At 44.0% G+C, this 10,000-nt stretch overlaps 1 pseudogene; it reads left to right on the top strand.

Annotated features, from left to right (window-relative positions):
• The first annotated feature begins 3,826 nt into the window (after positions 1–3,826).
• On the top strand, positions 3,827–7,633 carry LOC112079572 (serine/threonine-protein phosphatase 2A 55 kDa regulatory subunit B delta isoform-like; annotated as a pseudogene).
• Positions 7,634–10,000: the final 2,367 nt, after the last annotated feature.

The following is a 10,000-nucleotide window of genomic DNA, read 5'->3' on the forward strand; positions in this document are numbered from 1 at the left end:
TAGTGTTGTTACAGGGGTTGTGTTGTCATATTCCCCAGTGAGCTGCTTAGTGTGTTACAGTGAGGTTTGTTTCATTATTCCCAGTGATGCTAGTGTTGTTACAGTGCGGTTGTGTTGTCATTATTCCCCAGTGAGCTACTAGTGTTGTTGCAGTGGGTTGTGTTTCCATTATTCCCCCAGTAGCTGCTAGTGTTGTATACAGTGTTGGTTTTCCTTATTCCCCAGTGAGCTGCTATGTGTTCACAGGTTGTTTGTCATTATTCCCCCAGTGAGCTGCTAGTGTCTGTTACAGTGGGTTGTTTGTCATTATTCCCCAGTGAGCTGCTACGTGTTGTTACAAGTGGGTTGTGTTTCATTATTCCCCAGTGAGCTCGTAGTGAGTGTGTACAGTGGTTGTGGTTCTATTCCCCCATTGAGGCTTGCTAGGTTGTTACAGTCGGGTTTTGTTTCATATATCCCCCAGTGAGCTGCTAGTGGGTTGTGTTGTCATTTTCCCCCAGTGAGCCTGCTTAGTGTTGTATACCGTGGGTTGTCGTTGTCATATTCCCCAAGTTGAGCTTTGCCTAGTGTTGTTACAGTGGGTTATGTGTTTCATTATTCCCCCAGTGAGCTCTCTAGTGGTTGTTACAGTGGGTTTGTTTCAATTATTCCCCCAGTGAGCTGTAGGTTGTTGCAGTGGGTATTGTTGTCATTATTCCCCCAGTGAGCTGCTAGTATGTTGTTACACTGGGCTTGTGTTGTCATTAATTCCCCCAAGTGCAGCTGCTAGTGTGTGCAGTGAGTATGTGTTGTCATTATTCCCCCATGAGCTGCTATGTCTGTATGCAGTGTGAGGTGTTGTGTTTCATTATTCCCCCAGTGAGCTGCTAGGTGTTGTTACAGTGGGTTTGTTGTCTTATCCCCAGTGAGATGCTAGTGTTGTTACAGTGGGTTGTCGTTGTCACTTATTCCCCCAGTGAGCTACTAGTGTTGTTACAGGGGTTTGTTGTCTATATTTCCCCCAGTGAGCTGCTAGTGTTTACAGTGGTTGTTTGTCATTATCCCCAGTGAGCTGTAGTGTTGTTAAGGGTTTTGGTCTGTCTCAGTCTCCCCCGTGAGCTGCTAGTGTTTGTGCAGCTGGCTTGGTTTCATACTCTCCCCCCAGTGAGCTCTAGTGTTGCATGGTGTTGCATCCCAGTACGCATTCGGGTCATCGATACACGTGCCTGTAGTGGTCAGCCGGTTTACGAGTGAGGAATGTCATTAGGCCCGTTCTTTATAATATAATGAAAAAGCCCGCTGCGACATCAGACTGGTCATCAAATGACTATTGATCATGTTTTTGTTTTGTGACGTAGACCCAACTCCGTATACTGTGTGTCTTAAGTTCAGGGTTTATTTATCAAAAAAACAGACCTTACATGAAATGTTACGTACTCATCACCTTTTTGTTGTTGTCTCCCTCAGCCGACATAATCTCAACGCGTTGAGTTTTAACTATTCTGAGATCTACTAGCAACAGGAGACAAAGGGAGTCGAGTTGTCATATTCCAACGGAACAAGAGTCAGTAACTATTCAAACAGCATAAACATCGGGGAAAACGACGTTTAAGACTAAAACGCACCTGAAAACAACATTCGTCGGCATTCACCCTTTAATGTAGCATAATGTACAGAAATCGTATATATATATTTTTTTATGCATTGTGGGTGTTGGAAATATAGTCGTACTAATAATGAGCTGGTTTATTCTTCAGAGTAAAAACCGTCCTCATTCCAGAGGAGAATACAATGTGTACAGCACTTTCCAGAGCCACGAACCCGAGTTTGACTATTTGAAAAGCTTAGAAATCGGAGGAGGAAAATCAACAAAATAAAGATAGGTTACCCCAACAAAACGCTGCGGCACTCTCTGCTCTCAACAAACGGTAAGTCACGCTCTCAGTTCATAATTTCTGAGATCCATATAGGTCAAGGTGATGATGCTTTTCAGCGCCACAGACGTTCAAGGAAATGCACTGAATGTTGAACCGTAAATGTAGCTTTAAACCCCTTTCCTCTGAAGTCTTTCTACAGACGGAGGCCAAGGTGACTGTATCTGTGCGAACACTGACGTTGGCTTTTTTCACAACCCAGACAAAACACATAGCTGTTGGAAAATCAGCCAACGGGACAAAGAGCAGGAAGGCTACAACTTGAAAACGAGGATGGAAGGACTGAGAATCCTTTTAGAATCACGTCGTTACGGTACGACGCTCTTGTTCATCACCGTTTACTGATTAAGTTTGAATGATCCCGTTCAGGGAATTTCTTTTTAAAAACACGTAAAGTATTTGGATGAAAATGTGAGGGAGAAAATACACGGCACCGAGTGACGGTCTGATATTAACCCCCGTGTCGTTCTCCGTTCGTTAGAACGCAGTGTGTTTTAGGAACCGGCGCCCTGCGTTCGTTTCCGTTCGTGTAGACGCAGGCTTGTTTTAGGAACCGCCCGCCGTTCGTTCTCCGTTCGTTAGACGCAGTGTGTTTTAGGAACCGCCTGCCGTTGGCCGTTCTGACTGCTGACATTTTCACAAGTTTGGACAAGTGGAATCAGTTCGCACTCGGTTCGCAAATTACGTCCGGCACTCTGTTCAGAGGTGCCAAGTACTCTTGGCTGGCAAACGCCACCAGTCTGTTCGTGCCTTTTATAAACAGTGATTATGTCATCCCTTCTGATCCATCTCGCATATGATTGATTACCTGATATATGATTGACATATTATTGATATTTGTTAGTAAAAAAATAAAATAATAACATTTAAAAGTATATAATATKCAGTTCCTTCAGAAAGCACTCACACCACCGTGGCTCCTTGCCACAGCCCGAACCCAACACGGACTGTGATCCCTTAGTTTAATTCATCTTTTAAATACATATTATAATAAATCTCCACTGTTGCTAAATTATTGACGCCCCAAAAATATGGAACATTAAATCATATTTCTGCCCACTTTGAAGAGGCTAGGACTGTCCACATTTACTTTTCCTCTGCCAACAAGATTAGTAACGAACAGCAAATCAGACCACCCCATAGTAACACTGTTGAGCGTGAAAAACCCAGCAGCGTTGCAGTTCTTGACACAAACAGGTGCACCTGGCACCTACGGCCATACCTCGTTCAAAGGCACTTAAATATTTTGTCTTGCCCATTCACCCTCTGAATGGCACATATACACAATCCATATGTCTCAAGGCTTAAAAATCCTTSTTTAACCTGTCTCCTCCCCTTCATCTACACTGATTCGAAGTGGATTTAACAGGTGACATCAATAAGGGATCATAGCTTTCACCTGGATTCACCTGSTCAGTCTATGTCATGGAAAGAGCAGGTGTTCTTAATGTTTTGTCCACTCAGTGTATGTCTGCTACAGAGGGAAAGGAGAGCGCAGGAGAAAATTAGTTTTGATCAGTCATGGAAACAAAAGTTCTGAAAACATGTTGGCTCACTATTTTAAAAATAGAAGATGGAAACAGCAATAGGATGAAAATCCATATATCTGGCGCATGTACAACCAACTAGCACCCGCTAACGTTATCCAGCTAAATAAAGTGTATATAAATATATATATATCTCGCAATATTATATATCGATACTTTGACTCAAAATATATATTTTGAAAAATATATATAAAAATATATATTTTGAAAATATATTATTAATAAGTATGGATATAATATTGCGATATGTAACTAACTCCCCCTTCTTCACTACTCCATGTATTTCATGTTCAGAAAATGATCGAACTGCACGGTTTTTAAAGGTAGCATTATCTTCATAATAAAGGATGCTTTGTTCCAGGTGCCTGTGCTGCTGCCCATGGACCGGATGGTGGAGGCAGCCACGGAGGATATTCGCTAACGCACACACATATCACATCAATTCCATCTCTGTAATAGTGCTATGAAACATACCTTTCAGCCGATGATCTCAGGGTTAACCTCTGGCACTTAGAAATCACAGATAGAAGTTTTAGTATCCTTTTTAAGCATAAAAATAACACATGTATTTCATTTAAATGTAAGATTTGTTGTGTGTACTGTGATGATCACCTGTGAGTGTGTCCACCTGTGAGTGTGTCTACCTGTGAGTGTGTCTACCTGTGAGTGTGTCTACCTGTGAGTTGTTACCTGTGTGTGTCTACCTGTGAGTGTGTCTACCTGTGTGTGTGTACTGTGATGTCTACTGTGGTGTGTCTACTGTGAGTGTGTCTACTGTGATGTGTCTGTGTGAGTGTGTACCTGTGAGTGTGTTGTACCTGTGAGTGTGTATGTCTGTGTGCTACCTGTGTGTGTCTACGTGTGTCTACCTGTGAGTGTGACTGTGTACGTGTTTATGTACCTGTGTGTGTGTCTACCTGTGAGTTGTACCTGTGCATGTCTGTTTGTAGTATGTACTGTGTGTGTGTACTGTGTGTTTGTACTGTGTGTGTTCTACCTGTGAGTGTGTCTACTGTGTCTACGTGTGTGTGTGTACCTGTTTGTGTCTTGCCATGTCTTGGTGTGTTGATCCTTGATCGTCCCCCCCCCCCCAGACATTGTAGATATAAAGCCTGCCAATATGGAGGAGCTGACAGAAGTCATCACGGCTGCAGAGTGCCATCCACACCAGTGTAATGTATTTGTGTACAGTAGCAGCAAGGGACCATCCGCCTCTGTGACATGCGAGCTGCCGCCCTCTGTGATAGGCAAAGCAAATGTAAGTCAATAATATCGTTGGGTAAAACGTTACATAAATGTCATTGTTTTAGATAGAATAATATACTGAACCCCCAAAAAAATGTAAACCAACTTCTTCAAACTGACTTACAAGTTCATATAAAGGAGATCAGTCAATTAAAATGAATTCATTAGGTCCTAATCTATGGATTTCACATGACTGGGAATACAGATATGCATTCTGTTGGTCACAGAACCTTTAAAATCAATGTAGGGGTGTGGATCAGAAACCAGTCAGTATCTGGTGTGACCACACTGCCTCATGCAGCGCGACACATCTCCTTCACATAGAGTTGATCAGGATGTTGATTGTGGTGAATGTGTCCCACTCCTCTTTTAATGGCTGTGTGAAGTTTCTGGATTATCTAGGCAAAGGAGAAATACTCACTAACGGATGTAAATTTGAGAGAAATAAGCTTTTTGTTTTCGTATGGAACATTTCTGGGATCTTCTATTTCCGACTCATGAAACATGTTGTGTTTTATATATTTTTTGTTCAGTGTTTATGTCCATTTAGGAGACGCTTTTATCCAAAGTGACATACGGTCATGCATGTATCGAAGTAAGTGAACGTCCATCAGTTACTTGCAGGTGCGGCAGGTCAGAAAGGCTGTACTGTACCTGAATGCACTGTCGTTGTATTAAATGAATAAACTGGGATCTCTACCAATGTGTAGGGTTTCTACAGTATCTTCAACAAGTATTACTAGAGCCTGATAGGACAGGAACACAGAGGTGGTTCAGCCTGATAGGACAGGAGCACCAGAGGTGGTTCAGCCCTGATAGGAAAGGAGCACCAGAGGTGGGTTCAGCCCTGATAGGAACAGGAGCACAGAGGTGGGTTCAGCCCTGATAGGACAGGAGAACCAGAGGTGGGTTCAGCCCTGATAGGACAGGAGCACCAGAGGTGGTTCAGCCCTGATAGGACAGGAGACCAGAGGTGGGTTCAGCCCTGATAGGACAGGAGCACCAGAGGTGGTTCTGGGTCACATATAGCTGAAGAACGCTCAACTCCGTTCTGTTGTATCGAGGCTGAGTTGAGTTTTGATAACAAGGTTGCAGGAATTGCTAGCAACAACATGGAGCCACCATCAGTCGATTCTTTAAAAATGGCAATTCTGGAAACGCTTACCTGTACCTATGTTTGTCTTGTACAACTGCGGCCTTCCGCAGGATGCTGAATTCATACTTTTAATAAAAAACGTTTAGCAGATACGACCAACCGACTGTTTCCTCATTACTACGTCAAACTGAGATTCACTTGGGTCCCTGCTATCCGGGATTTTTGGATGTCCGTACCCCATTTTGAAGTTGACATTTTAAATGTTAGGTGTGGACATCCAAGGATAGCAGATAGCACGGTACCCAATTGAATCCTTACATAGTAAAAGCAACGAGGGAAAGGTCGGTGGTTGTATTCCTAAAGGTATGAATTTCAGCACCCTGGGGAAGGGCCGCAGGTGTACAGGGTAAGGTAGGTACCAGTGTTATGCCGAAAATACATTCTGGCAGTGGGAGATTTTCAACAACACCGGTAAGTGTTTTAAGAATTGCAATTTTTGTTGCAAGAATCGACTGATGGTGGCTCGTTGTTGTTGCTGGCAAATCCTGAACCTGTTTATCAAAATCAACTCGAACATAAGAGAACAGGGTTGAGCGTTCCTCAAACTAAGTCAGATGTGTTTTCACATAACAGCTTGTATGTGTTTTCACATAACGCTTGTTGTGTTTTCACATAAACAGCTTGAATGTGTTTTCACGTAAACAGCTTGTATGTGTTTTTCACATAAACAGCTTGTATGTGTTTTCACGATAACAGCTTGTATGTGTTTTCACGTAAACAGCTTGTATGTGTTTTCACATAAACAGCTTGAATGTGTTTTCACTAAACAGCTTGAATGTGTTTTCAGCATAAAAGCTTGTATGTGTTTTCACGTAAACAGCTTGTATGTGTTTTCACGTAAAAGCTTGAATGTGTTTTACATAAACAGCTTGAATGTGTTTTCCACTAAACAGCTTGTATGTGTTTCACTAAACAGCTTGTTGTGTTTTCACTAAACAGCTTGAATGTGTTTTCACATAAACAGCTTGATGTGTTTTCACATGGTTACTAAACAGCTTGTATGTGTTTTCACAATAGTTTCCCTCTGATGTCAGCAGGTGATGACGTAACAAACGTCATGATGTAATCCGCGTTGTACCCTCTCAGCTCATTAGGGTAGCGGGACAACTGTCAGGGAAAATAGTCTTTTGTTTTCAGGCTGATAGAGAGCTTTCGTTGTTTGATTATAGACTAGGATGTATAATGCATTATAATGCTGTTATAATGCGTTGGAAGACTTGTCATGAACATGAACGATTCCTCTATAACGTCTTGATTAATTTATCATGTAATGATTCTTCAGTTGAATGACAGTAAGGCTCATACATGGTTATAACAAGTTATAAAGCGTTATACCTGCAGGCTTTAGGTAAAGTGTAACCTCTCTTCTGTCTGTTTTCTAGGAGCTAGATGTAGGCATGTGTTTTTGATACTAACGTGGTCCTGTGTGCCTCAGTTTGGTAGATCGTGGTGCTTGCAATGCCAGGATTGAGGCTTTGATTACCAGGACCACCCATACAATAACATGTCTGCATGCATGACTTTAGTCACTGGAGATTAAAGCATCTGCTAGCTGGACTATACGTTGCTGTTTTAATGAACTGGTTTGGAATGGTTTATTTGTTTCTCAGTTTTCGAGGAGCCAGAGGACCCGAGCAGCCGGTCCTTCTTCTCAGAGATCATCTCCTCCATATCGGATGTGAAGTTCAGCCACAGCGGCCGGTACATGATGACCAGAGACTACCTGTCAGTCAAGGTGTGGGATCTGAACATGGAAAACCGGTCTCTAACAGGTAAAGTTCCAGTCAGTACCTGCAGGTCTCTACAGAAAGTTCCAGTCAGTACTGGCAGGTCTCTACAGTAAAGTTCCAGTCAGTACCTGGCGGGTCTCTACAGGTAAAGTCCAGTCAGTATGGCAGGTCTCTACAGGTAAAGTTCCAGTCAGTACCTGGCAGGTCTCTACAGGTAAAGTTCCAGTCAGTACTGGCAGGTCTCTACAGGTAAGTTCCAGTCAGTAGTGGCAGGTCTCTACAGGTAAAGTTCCAGTCAGTACTGGCAGTCTCTACGGTAAAGTTCCAGTCAGTACTGGCAGGTCTCTACAGGTAAAGTTCCAGTCAGTAGTGGCAGGTCTCTACAGGTAAAGTTCCAGTCAGTAGGTGGCAGGTCTCTACAGGTAAAGTTCCAGTCAGTACCTGGCAGGTCTCTACAGGTAAAGTTCCAGTCAGTAGTGGCAGGTCTCTACAGTAAAGTTCCAGTCAGTAGGTGGCAGGTCTCTACAGGTAAAGTTCCAGTCAGTACCTGGCAGGTCTCTACAGGTAAAGTTCAGTCAGTATGCAGGTCTCTACAGGTAAAGTTCCAGTCAGTACCTGGCAGGTCTCTACAGGTAAAGTTCCAGTCAGTAGGTGGCAGGGCTCTGACAGTAAAATGTTCCAGTCAGTAGGTGGCAGGTCTCTACAGGTAAAGTTCCAGTCAGTACCTGGCAGGTCTCTACAGGTAAAGTTCCAGTCAGTAGTGGCAGTCTCTACAGTAAAGTTCCAGTCAGTACCTGGCAGGTCTCTACAGGTAAAGTTCCAGTCAGTACCTGGCGGGTCTCTACAGGTAAAGTTCCATCAGTACCTGGCAGGTCTCTACAGGTAAAGTTCCAGTCAGTAGGGCAGGTCTCTACAGGTAAAGTTCCAGTCAGTACCTGGCAGGTCTCTACAGGTAAAGTTCCAGTCAGTATGGCAGGTCTCTACAGGTAAAGTTCCAGTCAGTAGGTGGCAGGTCTCTACAGGTAAAGTTCCAGTCAGTACCTGGCAGGTCTCTACAGGTAAAGTTCCAGTCAGTACTGGCAGGTCTCTACAGGTAAAGTTCCAGTCAGTACCTGGCAGGTCTCTACAGGTAAAGTTCCAGTCAGTACTGGCAGGTCTCTACAGGTAAAGTTCCAGTCAGTATGGCGGGTCTCTACAGGTAAAGTTCAGTCAGTACTGGCAGGTCTCTACAGGTAAAGTTCCATCAGTACCTGGCAGGTCTCTACAGGTAAAGTTCCAGTCAGTACCTGGCAAGGTCTCTACAGGTAAAGTTCCAGTCAGTACCTGGCAGGTCTCTACAGGTAAAGTTCCAGTCAGTATGGCGTCTCTACAGGTAAAGTTCCAGTCAGTACCTGGCAGGTCTCTACAGGTAAAGTTCCAGTCAGTAACTGGCGGGTCTTTACAGGTAAGTTCCAGTCAGTAGTGGCAGTCTCTACAGGTTTCATCAGTACCTGGCAGGTCTCACAGTAAGTTCCAGTCGTATGGCAGGTCTCTACAGGTAAATTCAGTCAGTACCTGGGTCTCTACAGGTAAAGTTCCAGTCAGTAGGTGCAGGTCTCTACAGGTAAAGTTCCAGTCAGTACCTGGCAGGTCTCTACAGGTAAAGTTCCATCAGTAGGGCAGTCTCTACAGGTAAAGTTCCAGTCAGTAGGGGCAGGTCTCTACAGGTAAAGTTCCAGTCAGTACCTGGCAGGTCTCTACAGGTAAAGTTCCAGTCAGTAATGGGGTCTCTACAGGTAAAGTTCCATCAGTACCTGGCAGGTCTCTACAGGTAAAGTTCCAGTCAGTACTGGAGGTCTCTACAGGTAAAGTTCAGTCAGTCCTGGCAGGTCTCTACAGGTAAAGTTCCAGTCAGTAGGTGGCAGGTCTCACAGGTAAAGTTCCAGTCAGTAGGCAGGTCTCTACAGGTAAAGTTCCAGTCAGTACCTGGCAGGTCTCTACAGGTAAAGTTCCAGTCAGTGGTGGCAGGTCTCTACAGGTAAAGTTCCAGTCAGTACCTGGCAGGTCTCTACAGGTAAAGTTCCAGTCAGTAGGTGGCAGGTCTCTACAGGTAAAGTTCCAGTCAGTACCTGGCAGGTCTCTACAGGTAAAGTTCCAGTCAGTACCTGGCAGGTCTCTACAGGTAAAGTTCCAGTCAGTACCTGGCAGGTCTCTACAGGTAAAGTTCCAGTCAGTACCTGGCAGGTCTCTACAGGTAAAGTTCCAGTCAGTACCTGGCAGGTCTCTACAGGTAAAGTTCCAGTCAGTACCTGGCCAGGTTCTCACAGGTAAAGTTCCAGTCAGTAGGTGGCAGGTCTACTACAGACAGGTTTCTACAGGTAGGTCTCTACAGGTAAAGTTCCAGTCAGTACCTGGTAAGTCTCCACAGGC

The sequence above is a fragment of the Salvelinus sp. IW2-2015 genome, unplaced genomic scaffold, assembly GCF_002910315.2.
Source record: "Salvelinus sp. IW2-2015 unplaced genomic scaffold, ASM291031v2 Un_scaffold8513, whole genome shotgun sequence".
Taxonomy (NCBI): Eukaryota; Metazoa; Chordata; class Actinopteri; order Salmoniformes; family Salmonidae; genus Salvelinus; species Salvelinus sp. IW2-2015.